The 14,555-nt window shown below is 37.3% G+C and overlaps 1 pseudogene; it reads left to right on the top strand.

Annotated features, from left to right (window-relative positions):
- Positions 1–1,044: 1,044 nt before the first annotated feature.
- Positions 1,045–10,350, top strand: LOC136175804 (olfactory receptor 52D1-like; annotated as a pseudogene).
- The last annotated feature ends 4,205 nt before the right edge of the window (positions 10,351–14,555 follow it).

Genomic DNA, 14,555 nt, shown 5'->3' with positions numbered 1-14,555 from the left:
CAAATCCAATTACACAGTTACAGATTCAGGGAGCAAACAGCAAAAATAGAACAATCAGAATTACTGTCATTAAGATAGTCCTCCACCATGGGGAACTGGTTAACGTCTCCCAAAGTGAGGCAATTGAGGCTTCAGGAGTATCCATAGCCCTAGTCATCTTGGTCATGTGTTTAGCAAAATGAGTAACATCAGTACTCATATCAGATATACAAGTACAACATTGGGTATGAATAATACACAAGTTCCTCCTTGCGCAGCTGTCAGAATATCCAAAGCTAATCTGTTTTGTAAAACCACCTTTAGAATTTATCCTTGTTCTGCATTAAGAGCTGAAATAGCTTTTTGAGAATCTTGTAATGCCTGTTGAGTAAAATTAATCAAAGAATCCACTAGTAGCATAACATCTATAGTTTCCAAAGAGGAAACAAACACTGCAGCCAAATAATCATACCAGTGAAATACAGACCTTGCCCACTGAGTTTTAAGGTGGGGTAAATTAGTGGGCTTTTCTGGAAGTTCTGAAAATATAAAGGCATGAGTAAAGGCTAGACCCAGGGTGCATCTCCCTATCCAACCAGGGGGGAGCCATGCCCATAGGTAAGAACCACATATCCAATAAGTCCCGTTTGGAGCAAGTCAGCATGATTGAGATATCCAGTCCCAATAAGTGCCTGGCCAGACAAAGGGAGGACCTGAATTGGGGTTGGAAAACACAGGAATGATTACATTGCATATTTCCTGAGGCAAAAATCCCAAGTGTTTCCAATCACTATAATTAAGTTGTTGACTAATTTCTGGGATGGCTCTATTTGTTCCCAGCATATAGGGGCAGTAGATATTAGACGTCGTTTTTCATGAGTTAACCATATAACCTCATCCCATATTTGATAAACGCCAGGTAAAAACACATTAGATTAGACCTATTTACCTTATGTGTTGCAAAACAGTCACTGAACTGATACAATGTACAATCAAAATTAAAAGTCACATTATGTCCATAGTTAAAATACAACGTGTTGCACTAGTCCATTTTAGGGTTGTTAGATGTCATCAGATGAAGAAGAAGCATTGCATATGATTGTTGTCGAAGGTATTCCCAGACTTGGAGACAGTCTTTTCCTTGAAATGGAGATGTCCACCATGGGAAGCCTTCCACTGATGAAGAGGGGAGCTCGCCACAGACCCAGCAGTTAGACTGATTGTGAAATGCTGGATAGCAGTGAGCCCAGGACACGAAGGCATTGTCTTGAGGACCAAATGGCAGACTCAGGATTTTTGCAGTCAGCATAACTAGGCTCACATAGATTATCAGGCCCATCTGAAAAGTACAAAGTCAGAGCATAGAAAGTAAAGACATAAAATGAAGTCACTTAGTTCTGGTCAGGGTGTCACCTCTTAACTCGAGTGAGAATTCCAGACCTCTCTCTCCTTGGGGACCCCTGGACTTCTTATCAATCTGCCTAGGAATTAACTCTCTCAATAGAACCAGGAATGCGTGAATCAAGGCAAATTGGAAGTGGTCAAACAGGAAATGACAAGAGTGAACATTGACATTCTAGGAATCAGTGAACTAAGATGCACTGGAATGGGTGACTTTAACTCAGATGACCATTATATCTATTACTGTGAGTAGGAATCCCTTAGAAGAAATGGAATAGCCATCATTGACAACAAAAGAGTCTGAAATGTAGTACTTGCATGCAATCTCAAAAATGACAGAATGATCTCTGTTCATTTCCAAGGCAAACATTCAATATCACGGTAATCCAAGTCTATGCCCCAACTAGCAACGATGAAGAAGGTGAAGTTGAACAGTTCTATGAAGATGTACGAGATCTTTTAGAACTAACATCCTAAAAAGATGTCCTTTTCATTATAGGGGACTGGAATGCAAAAGTAGGAAGTCAAGAAACACCTGGAATAACAGGCATATTTGGCCTTGGAGTACAGAATGAAGCAGGGCAAAGACTAATAGAGTTCTGCCAAGAGAACGCACTGGTCATAGCAAACACCCTCTTCCAACAACACAAGAGAAGACTCTACACATGGACATCACCAGATGGTCAACACCAAAATCAGACTGACTATATTCTTTGCAGCCAAAGATGGAGAAGCTCTGTACAGTCAGCAAAAACAAGACTGGGAGCTGACTGTGGCTCAGATCATGAACTCCTTATTGCCAAATTCAGACTTAAACTGAAGAAAGTAGGGAAAATCACTAGAGCATTCAGGTATGACCTAAATCAAATCCCTTATGATTATACAGTGGAAGTGAGAAATAGATTAAAGGGACTAAATCTGATAGACAAGAGTGCCTGATGAACTATGGATGGAGGTTTGTGACATTGTACAGGAGACAGGAATCAAGATCATCCCCAAGAAAAAGAAATAAAAAAAAAAAAAAAAAAAAAAGGTTGTCTGAGGAGGTCTTACAAATAGCTGTGAAAAGAAGGGAAGCGAAAAGCAAAGGAGAAAAGGGAAGATATACCCATTTGAATGCTGAGTTCCAAAGAATAGCCAGGAGAGATAAGAAAGCCTTCCTCAGCGATCAATGCAAAGAAATAGAGGAAAACAATAGAATGGGAAAGACTAGAGATCTCTTCAAGAAAATTAGAGATACCAAGGGAACATTTCATGCAAAGATGGGCACAATAAAGTAAAGAAATGGTAGAAACCTAACAGAAGCAGAAGATATTAAGAAGAGGTGGAAAGAATATACAGAAGAACTGTACAAGAAAGATCTTCATGACCCAGATAATCACCATGGTATGATCACTCACCTAGAGCCTGACATCCTGGAATATGAAGTCAAGTGGGCCTTAGAAAGCATAACTACAAACAAAGCTAGTGGATGTGATGGAATTCCAGTTAAGCTATTTCAATCCTGAAAGATGATGCTATGGAAGTACTATACTCAATATGACAGCAAATTTGGAAAACTCAGCAGTGGCAACAGGACTGGAAAAGGTCAGTTTTCATTCCAATCGCAAAGAAAGGCAATGCCAAAGAATGTTCAAACTATCACACAATTGCACTCACCTTACACACTATTAAAGCAATGCTTAAAAATTCTCCTAGCCAGGCATCAGCAATACGTGAACTGTGAACTTCCAGATGTTCGAGCTGGTTTTAGAAAAGGCAGAGGAACCAGAGATCAAATTGCCAACATCTATTGGATCATTGAAAAAGCAAGAGAGTTCCAGAAAAACATCTATTTCTGCTTTATTGACTATGCCAAAGCCTTCGACTGTGTGGATCACAATACACTGTGGAAAATTCTGAAAGATATGGGAATATCAGACCACCTGACCTTCCTCTTGAGAAACCTGTATGCAGGTCAGGAAGCAACAGTTAGAACTGGACATGGAACAACAGACTGGTTCCAAATAGGAAAACGAGACATCAAAGCTTTATATTGTCACCCTGCTTATTTAACTTATATGCAGCGTACATCATGAGAAACGCTGGGCTGGAGAAAGTACAACCTGGAATCAAAATTGCAGGGAGAAATATCAATAACCTCAGATATGCAGATGACATCACCCTTCTGGCAGAAAGTGAAGAAGAACAAAGAGCCTCTTGATGAAAGTGAAAGAGGAGAGTGAAAAGTTGGCTTGAAGCTCAACATTCAGAAAACCAAGACCATAGCATCCAGTCCCATCACCTCATGGCAAATAGATGGGGAAACAGTGGAAACAGTGGTTGACTTTATTATTCTGGGTTCCAAAATCACTGCAGATGGTGATTGCAGCCATGATATTAAAAGATGCTTACTCCTTGGAAGGAAAGTTATGGCCAACCTAGGCAGCATATTAAAAAGCAGAGACATTACTTTGCCAACAAAGGTCCGACTAGTCAAGGCTATGGTTTTTCCAGTGTTCATGTATGGATGAGAGAGTTGGACTATAAAGAAAGCTGAGCATCGAAGAATTGATGCTTTTGAACTGTGGTGTTGGAGAAGACTCTTGAGAGTCCCTTGGACTGCAGGGAGATCCAATCAGACCATCCTAAAGTAGATCAGTCTTGGGTGTTCATTGGAAGGACTGATGTTGAAGTTGAAACTCCAATACTTTGGCCACCTGATGGGAAGAGCTGACTCATTTGAAAAGACCCTGATGCTGGGAAAGATTGAGGGCAGGAGCAGAAGTGGATGACAGAGGATGAAATGGTTGGATGACATCACCAACTCGATGGACATGGGTTTGGGTGGACTCCGCAAGTTGGTGATGGACCTGGTGTGCTGGTGAGGCCTGGTTTGCTGTGGTTCACAGCATCGCAGAGTCAGACAGGACTGAGTGACTGAATTGAACTGAATATACATATTTATGGAATATATAAGTAATGTTATATATAGTATATATAATATATATTATACTATATCTATTAATTATTAATACATATACATATATATTTAAAATCTTACTTGAGATAAAACATAAACACACTTTTAAAAAATAATAAAAGCAACCCCTTTAGCAGGGAGAATAGTGGCTTCCTAAGTATATCCACATCTGAGTCCTAGGAACTTAAATGTTACTTCACATGGTAAAGAGGTATTTAAGTTACTGATGTCTAATAATCTCCTGATCTTAAAATATGGAAATGTTCTAGCTTATCTAGGCAGGTCCAATGTAATCATAAGGGTCCTTAAAAGTAGAAGTTGGAAGTAGCAGAGAAATTAATGTTTTAGTGATACATGGTGGGTGATAAAAACTTAATTATCCATTGTCAGCCTTGAAGATGCAAGGAGACTCTAAGCCAAGGAGCAGCCTCTAAATGCTGGAAAGTCAATAAAATTGATTCTATACTAAAACCTCTGGGAAAGAATGAAACCTTTATTACAGTGACACATGTGCTGAATTTCTAACATACAGAATTAAATAAAGTTTATGCTGTTTTAAGCCACTAAATTGGAGAAGGAAATGGCAACCCACTCCAGGATTCTTGCCTGGAGAATCCCATGGACAGAGGAGCCTGGCAGGCTACAGTCCATGGGGTCACAAAAGTCAGACATGACTTAGTGACTAAACCACCACCACCACCAGGCCATGAAATCTGTGATAACTTACTATGGCAGCAATAGGAAAGTTAACTCTGATAAGATTCTAAAGAGTATTTGGGAAGAAAAAAGATAGTTAGTAGAATTGATCTAGTCACTATTTATGAAATTGCACATAAAATATTACAATTTTACTTTACACACACACACCAAAAAGCTGTCAGGTAACAGATCATAAAGTAATTATGAAATTACTAATTAATAATCATCAGAAAATGGAAAAATCTGAATAGTTGGAAGAGTGAACTAGAATGGCCAAAAATACATATATCAAGAAAGGTAGAAGGTAAATAATAAATGAGAGGAGAAAATACTTTTAAAATGAATGATAATTACTAGAATTAGGGAAACATAAAAAAATTCAAATTTATAGGGCACATGGTATAGCAAAGAAAATAGATTTTTAAAAAATTTCAATGTTAAAAAAATTAACTGCTATCAAACTCAAGATAAAAATTCTAAGTTTTTTAGACAGCAAATTCATGTCAGAAAAGAACTTTTTATTTCCTGAAATATTATGTTTCCTTATTGTTTATTGTTGATTTTAACCAATACATGAAATATTCCTAATATGAAGGATCTTGTCTGCTTTATTACATTTACAGTCTCTAGAATATTACTATGTCCTAGTACATATAAAAGAGTTGATTTGATAAATAAAAGATTTGGTTTAATGAATAAATTCAGTAATGTGAAAAATTTCCATATGTATAATGTTGGAGCTAGAGGTCATAAAGTTTCTTTGCACAGCAATGTTCAGAGCAGTTGATGCACAAGGTTTGTAAATTTTTTCTTTATTATTTCTATCATACTTACATGAAGAACTAATCTTGATAATTTTTCCTAGTTAATAAAACAATAAAGTAATACATATATTCAGGTACTGGAGAATGGTTAAGTAAACTATGCAAGAAAATTCAATGACATATTTTGTGACCACTAAAATTACAATTATGAAAACTCTATCATTTCTTTTAAGAAAGATCTCTGTTCCATTATGCTTTCTCAGAGGAAATTAGGAATTACGTGTACTCAAACAAGTTATAACCTATTACATAAAGCCAATGTTGTCAAAAATTTGAAAGAATTTTGTGAAAAAAGCATATCTTTAAGTATTTGTGACCAATCAATATATCCCTGTTGAAATTAGTTTTACAGTGAGACATAATCCATTGAAAAAATATCTGTTTATTCTTATCTTCCTGGCTCTTATGAAAATGGTATGAGAATAACCCTATTCCCTACTCAAGAAGCTCAGCTCTGTAGTATCTTAGGTTCCACAGGGAACCCATGCACACCTGGGCCACTTTCTTGGCTCCTGGGAGCCTGTAATCTTAGCACTATTAATATAACTGAGGTTAGATGAGAAGAAGTAGGTTTGAATATTGACAAACCTGTTCTGATGATATAGGACAGGTGGGGTGAAGGATAATACAACCACCTCAGCATCTTTCTTCACAACTAGAGTTGTGGAGCAAGAGGCCCTGGGTTTTTCATTAAGGCCAAAGGGATCAGAACACAGAGTGATATTAAAATTCAATGACAGTGATATTAAACTTAATTTAAAATTAATGCTCTAGAATAGTAGGTGGTGAGAAAAGGATTGAATGATGATTAGTATCTTCTATAAATAAACATCCTCATTGAATTGACAAGATGTTATAAAATATTTTTTATTACATCTCTCTCCTTATTTCTATCAATTCATGGCTTGTATCAAAGCTGTTATTCCTTGACCATTAGATCTTACTCCTCTAGGATTTTCCTTTTCTCCAGGAGTTTGGTCTTCCTATCTGATCATATCTGTAGAACCTCAGTTGAGGTTCTCTAAGGATAAGTAATGCCACTGAAAAGGGAAGACATAACAGTAACTGCTCCTTGACCTGTTCAATCAAACCCCAGGGCAAATACCCACATCAGCATTTGTTCTGTACAACAAACTCAAGAATAAGCCATGCTATCGAATGTATTTATCTGGGAGCTAAGACTGAAGAAATTTAGGTTGTGCTACAGAAAGAGGTACCTGGGAGGACAGAAATTGTGTATTACTTTCTTCTCAGATTCTGCAACAGGGATGCTACTTGCACATGAAATCTAAGTATATATTATTATTACTGAAGTGAGAAGCAGGAGCTTTGTGATCCACTGAAGAAAACTCAGTTCCTATAGTGGCAATGGGACAAAGGAAAAATAAAAATTCCAAGCAAGTATGTATGGGCTTGCTCTTACTTTTTTTGTTGCTTTTTTCTCTCACTTTTTTGCTATATCCCACTTTTTATTTTTTTCTCTTTCTTCTCATCATTTACTTTCTCCTATTTACTCAAAATTATTACTGGTGTTATTTTGAAATTCTTAATTCAAAGTTTTGTTATTTGATTCTATCATTTTATAACAAAAACAATGCTGTCCAGGAATTTATTACAAATTTTAGAACTGGAATTAGGCCATGCAGATGCTATGTTTTCATATTTTATAATTACATAAGGGGGTGTTGCTCTGAACTTGATTTATTCTTTAAATGAGCTATTCTGAAGAGGAAACTTAACTGCACAATAATGTATGTGTTTTGCCTATCCGTTACATGCTAATATCTACTTTCTAAACTTTTATTTGTTGAAGTAAAGCTATTATTCAAAGTAAATCTTAAACCATATGTATTAAGACAATTTACAGCTTCATTAGCAAATAATTTTAGATTTCCCTTATTCTCTTATCTCATTCAATTTCAAATGAGAAAGCTCCTCAGTGGTTGCCAAGTCCAAAACTGAGAGATATGTTTATTTCTGCCCCCATGCCATCTTCTAGGTGTTAGGACTTCTAGTCCTTTTTAGCTCCCTGGCCTACATTTGAATTAGGCAAACAGCACAATTATGAGAAGTTATACATCTATATATTTCCTAACAGAAGCGTACTTATCTGCTTAATTAGCTCTCTGGTCATACTGGAATATGAGTGATAAAATATGCACTTATTATTTTGCAGGCTCTACTCCCTGTATTTTCAGCTGTTTGTCCTTGTTTTGATTTATATCTCTCCATGGGTACAACGTGCTGCCATTGTTGCCCTTATATATCTGGTCTATAAACTGTCCTCAGAATTAACAGTGGTACTTGTCAGCATGACACAATTTAGCTATATATTGCTAAATTCTGATACCTCCAGAACTCTGAAGTTTGAACTTATCAGATGAAAAGGATGGAGAAAAGAGGCGATGTTTGAAGGAGAAATGAGATATTGGTTGAAAGAGGATGATTATTACCTGGTTCAAAATAGTTACCTTCCATAGGAGGAGGGTGCCTCTTAATTTTAACATAATCTGAGGAGACAAATGCAGAATGTGTCCTAATTTAGAACCTTCTGCTATCACTTTTATAGTTCTCATTCCACAGAAAAAGAGTCTAGAATATGTGCAATTAAAAGTATTCATCAAAGCATGCTAACTGATGTGGCACAGTGGACAGTCAAGTGAAATTTAGAACAGAGTCTTATGTTCTCTTCATTCTGCAATGCCACTGCCATTTCAAGGGACAATTGACACTTGAATATGAGTTTGAACTGCAGAAGTCCACTTGCATACTGATTCTTTTCAATAAATACATGTAATACTAGTACATGATTCAGGTTTGGTTTCATGTACAGATGTGGAACTGAGGATACAGATGGCTGACTAAGGGATTTGAGCATCTGAGGATTTTACTATCCATGGTGGGTCCTGGCACCAATCCTCCATGCATACCGAGGGAACACTGTATTTCACAAATGAAAGTATTAGTCACTTAGTCATGAGTTCAGTTCTTCGTGACCCCATGGACTAGAGCCCAGCAGGCTCCTCTGTCCATGGGATTTCCCAGGCAAGAATACTGGAGTGGGTTGCCATTTCCTTTTGCAGGAGATCTTCCTGACCCAGGGATCAAACCCAAGTCTCCTGCATTGCAAGAGGATTCTTTACCATCCAAGCCACCAAGGAAGACCCATTTCACAAATAGTCTTGAACAGATTAATTTTCAAGAGGGCTAACACATTTAAGGTTAAGTTGTCTGATTGTGAATCTACTTATGTTACAATTTTTCTTTATCTTAAAGGTCCAGAGTGCTTCAGAACCAAGACTAAACATCTTATCTGTGAATCCTCTGACTCACAGAAGTAGAATAAATATCTCTACCTCTTTGTTCATAAAATGGTTTGTTCATAAACCTTTTACTACATTGCTCACATGGGAAATTAATCACTGGTTTATATCAGTTTCTCCCCATTAGAATGTCAATCTGAAATTAGGAATTAGGTCCTATTTATCATTTTATTTTTATAGTATAAAACATTCTCAAGATTGATATTAATTAATAAATGAAGTCATCAGTAAATAAATGGTCATATGAATACAAAAGCATACACATATTCTGCAACTGAACACAGCCCATATTTTTCATCATGTCATTGCAAAAAACAACATCAGCTTTCATCCCAGTACCTTTCTTCTCCTCAACATTCCAGGGATGGAGGCCATTCACACTTGGATATTAATGCCCTTCTGCCTTATTTATTATCAGAACAGACTCCAACCTGCATAAGCCCAAGTACTTCTTCCTCTGTGTGCTCTCTGTGGCCGATTTGATCCTTACTGCTATGTCCAAAATCCTCAGCAATTTTTGGTTTCATGATGGAGATCTATTTTGATGCCCGCCTTGTCCAAGTATTTCTCATTCACCGCCTTTGATAGGTACGTGGCAATCTGCAATCCTCTGAGACATTCCATTATCCTGACACACAGAGTCATCCAGAACTTGGGGCTGGCTATTGTCTTCCGTGGAGTTGTGCTTTACAGTCCTCAACCCTTTATGCTTCAGTGGCTTCCCTACTGCAGAACTAATGTCATCCCTCACACCTACTGTGAATTTATGGCTCTGATCAAGCTGGCTTGTGCAGAGACCAGGATCTGCAGAATATACAGCCTAACTGTTGCCTTCCTCACTGGAGGTTTAGATTTCATATTAATCCTCTGTTCCTATGTTGTCATCCTTTACACTGTCTTCCATCTTCCATCCAAGGCTGCTCGGCTCAAGACCCTGGGCACTTGTGGATCCCATATGTGTGTGATCCTGGTGGCCTATACTCCAGCGTTTTTCTCCTTCCTTACTCACAGGTTTGGGCACCACGTGGCTCCTCATATTCATATCTTTCTGGCTAACACCTTTGTCCTCATCCCACACATGGTGAACCCAACAATCTATGGCATAAAAACCAAGAGGATCAGAGAACGACCTCTCCAACTTTTGACTTCTCACAAATTCTAAAACGATCAGCTTTTATGGAATAAGTTTCTAAGACTTATTTAAAAAAAAAAGATATTAACCTTCTTTCTAGAAGTCTGAATCCCTACATATTCTACTTGCAATATAAAGTATTAATTGGCATTGATTTAATGTCATTCTTCTCAGGAAACTTGCTTAGAAGATGATTGATTGACTTAGGTGTTTATTCTTAACATGTCTGCTTGATAATTCAATTTCTCCACATTTCTGTGATCTTTTTCATTATGTTTGCTTCCACAATACTATTCTGTTGTTCAGTACTATGAACTTCAAGAGACACTAGTATTGATTCATTATTCTTACTTTCACTAAGCTTAATTAATGGAATTGTCTATTTCTCATAGACAAGAAAACTGAAAATATTTTAAATCTAAAACCTCAGAAACCAGGATAGTTCTAGCTAAATATCTTCTGAGAAAACAGATGAAGAAACTATTCCCTCCAGATTATTTCCTGGAATTTTGTGTGGCATATTACTATTTCCTCAATCTACCTAGAATTCTTATAAATTTTCTAAATAATATTTAGTCCCACAAAAACTTCTCCAGAATACTTAATTAATCCAATACTATCCTACCATTTTCCCTTTTATTTCAATTGGTTCAAACTGATTCAATTGATTCACTGAAAATATATATAGTTCTCCCTACCATTCTTTTGTGATCTTGCATACTCTATTTACTCACAATATGTATTATAAAACAGAAACGTTGTATTCTGATGTTTCCTTATAAGTCATCTTTCTAGTTACTCTTGACTGTGATATTGTTCATTCCTCTTCCTCTCTGAAGTTTAGTAACAGACTAAACTTTTGTATGGAATATCGTGCATTTATCATAGGTATATAACTCATTTGGAGCATACCAAGTCATTACAGGTACCTAATACAATACAGTGCTTTTCTTTAAGATATACACTATTCCTGATAATGACCTAAGCAGTTTTGTCATGAGGTCATAGTAGCATATATTACCAAATTCTTGTAACCCCTCTCAGTTAGCAGGTCTTCAGAATCACATTACTTATTTTCTTTACTTTTTGTTTTCTTCTTTCTGAGCAAGTGGGTTATCAGATATCAGGTCTACATGACCCCTTTCTGTTGACTACCCTATGATTTCATACCTCCTCCCTCAGTAATAAAGTGTTAACTCTGTGCTCATATTTGGTTGTATAAACTTATTTTATTGTCATCCATTTCATCTTATCTTGGTTAGTACAAAAATTACCTGAATATTCTAAATTCTAAGAGAAGCAAAAATTTACTATTTAAGACAACTGGTTCTCAAGTGATACTGTTCAGTTTTGAATCCAAAAACAACTACTTTCTAACTATGTTGATTCTCATCAAGTTACATTATCTGTCTTTCTCAGTTTTGAATGGTAAAATGGAGATATCGACAGCAATTACTTCAGAAAGTAATCCTGACATTTAAGAATATGCCTATGAGACAAGTGCTCAAGGCTAGTGCACTGGGAAGACCCAGAGGGATGGGATGGGGATGTGATTTGTTTCTATTGAAGTTAATTTATCAAGAGCTTGATAAGTGAAAGCCTGGAATTAAGAAACATTATCCAGCAAAATTGCTTACTTTGGAATCCAGTATGGTAAACTGGAAAAATTGGACCATTTAAGGTCTATTTTCACTAATTCTGATGATGTACAATAAAAACTTGCCAGCGAATAGAAAACAGGAAGATTCAAGAAATAGGAAGAGTCCAGTTAGAAAAGCTAATGAGTTTTTAGAATCATTATCATAGTTATGTTTATACTGAATTCAGACAAGTCTTAAGAAGAAACTAATGCTTTTGGCTCATGGATCAACCCTCAGAGGCAAAGCTTTTTATGTGTGAGAATTATAATTAATATTGAAAAATATCTTTGATTATTTCTAGAGGGATGCCAACACATATCCTGGAGTAGTCAGGAACCTAGGCTACCAATCACACTGTGGTTCAGCCAGCTGCCTAATTAAAGAAGATTGAATGAGTGAATATACACTAAAACTCTACTACAGCCCAGATATGACCTCATGTGTTTAGGATGCAGTAACATACAAGACTGATATGAAACATACAGATTCCTTATATTATATAATGTGTATGCAGAAAGGAAGGGACATTTGGGAAGCTGTATGAACTATTTAATACACACAGTGAGCAAATAATTTTGTATTGTGAAAATGTGATATAAAAATATATGAGAGGAATCGGGTGGAGGGGGAGGTGGGAGGGGGGATCGAGATGGGGAACACATGTAAATCCATGACTGATTCATGTCAATGTATGACAGGAACCACTGCAATATTGTGGAGTGGTTGGCCTCCAACTAGTGAAGATAAATGAAAAAATAAATAAATAAAAGTTCCAACTTAAAAAAATATATATATATGAGGCACTCTGAGGGAACAGAAGTTAAGGCTACTCTAGATGGAGTGATCACATTGTCTCTGAGAAGTGATCTGAAATATAATGAAAACATTTTTTGAAAATTTAGGGAAAAAAATTCACGCAAAGGGAAAGAGTAAGCAATATAAATAAATGTAATCTAATCAACATGCTGGACAACTTGAAATTACAGAACATCATATGTCAATTATAATTAAATAAAAATAATTGAGAGTGGGAGAATAAGGCAATTTGTACATAGATGTGATACTGTGTTTTATAATAAGAAATAAGTATTTGTTCCTAGTCTCTGTTTCTGGCACAGAGCCCTTAAAACTCCTGAAAGTTCTTGAAAGGTGAGAGGAAGAAATGAGTCTTTTGTTATGTTAACGAGGTGACTTTTGGACCCAGCCTAAGGAACAGGGCTAGTTGCTAGTGGAGCCAATAATGTTATTAAAGAGATGTGACTTTCACTCCCTCCCCCTGCTACCTCCAGGGAGAGGAGACTGAAGTCTCCATAAAAAACAATTAAAAAAAAAAGGTTCAGAGAGCTTCTGGGTTGGTGAACATGCCTGCAGAGGATGTGGAAGATCCCTACTCTTTCTGGCTACCTTGTCCTAGGACTCTCTTCCATCTGACTGTTCTTGAGTCATAACTTTTTATAATAAACTGGTAATCGAGTTAAGTAAAATAATTCTCTGAAATTCTGTGAGCTGCTCTAGCAAAATAATCAATCCCAAGGAAGGGCTCATTGGAACTGCCAATGTACAGTTGATCAGACAGAAGCCCAGATGATACCTTGGTTTGCAGGGGGCCATGGTAGTAAGTCTTATAGGACTGAACCCTTGACCTGTGGAATTTGAAAATATCTCCAGGTAGACAGTGTCAAAATTTAATTAATTTGTGGGACACCCAGCTGGTGGTATGTGGGGAAAACCTCTCCTCCCTCATAGTGGAATGGGGTGTAAAACCATATTTCATGGTTTCATATAAGTAGTTAGTGGGAGAGTGATGACAAAGTGACAAGTTTCTCTCTGGATTTTCACCCCTGTTTTCCATTACTGACAGGAAACATCTATTGTAATCCATCATAGACTTCATGGACTGTAGCCTGCCAGGCTCCTCTGTCCATGGAATTCTCCAGGCAAGAATACTGGAGTGGGTAGACATTCGCTTCTCCAGGGGATCCTCCCAACCAAGGAATGGAGCCCAGGTCTCCCTCACTGCAAGCAGATTCTTTACCATCTGAGCTACCAGGGAAGACATCATAGACTTCATTATGATGGAAAACTACATGCATTTCTTTTCACTTTCAGTTCAGTTCAGTTCATTCGCTCAGTCGTGTCCTACTCTTTGTGACCCCATGAATCACAGCACGCCAGGCCTCCCTGTACATCACCAACTCTTGGAGTTTACTCAAACTCATGTCCATCGAGTCAGTGATGCCATCCAGCCATCACATCCTCTGTCGTCCCCTTCTCCTCCTGCCCCAAATCTGTCCCAGCATCAGGGTCTTACCCAATGAGTCAACTTTTCGCATGAGGTGGCCAAAGTATTGGAGTTTCAGTTTCAACATCAGTCCTTCCAATGAACATCCAATACTGATCTCCTTCAGGATGGACCGGTTGGATCTTCTTGCAGTTCAAGTTACTCTCAAGAGTCTTCTCCAACACCACAGTTCAAAAGCATCAATTTTTCGGTGCTCAGCTTTCTTCACAGTCCAACTCTCACATCCATACATGACCACTGGAAAAACCATAGCCTTGACTAGATGGACCTTTGTTGGCAAAGTAATATCTCTG

This window comes from Muntiacus reevesi, chromosome 9 (assembly GCF_963930625.1).
Source record: "Muntiacus reevesi chromosome 9, mMunRee1.1, whole genome shotgun sequence".
NCBI classification, from domain to species: domain Eukaryota; kingdom Metazoa; phylum Chordata; class Mammalia; order Artiodactyla; family Cervidae; genus Muntiacus; species Muntiacus reevesi.
Note: the sequence above shows the minus strand (reverse complement) of the source record. Positions and strands in the feature narration are given on the sequence as shown.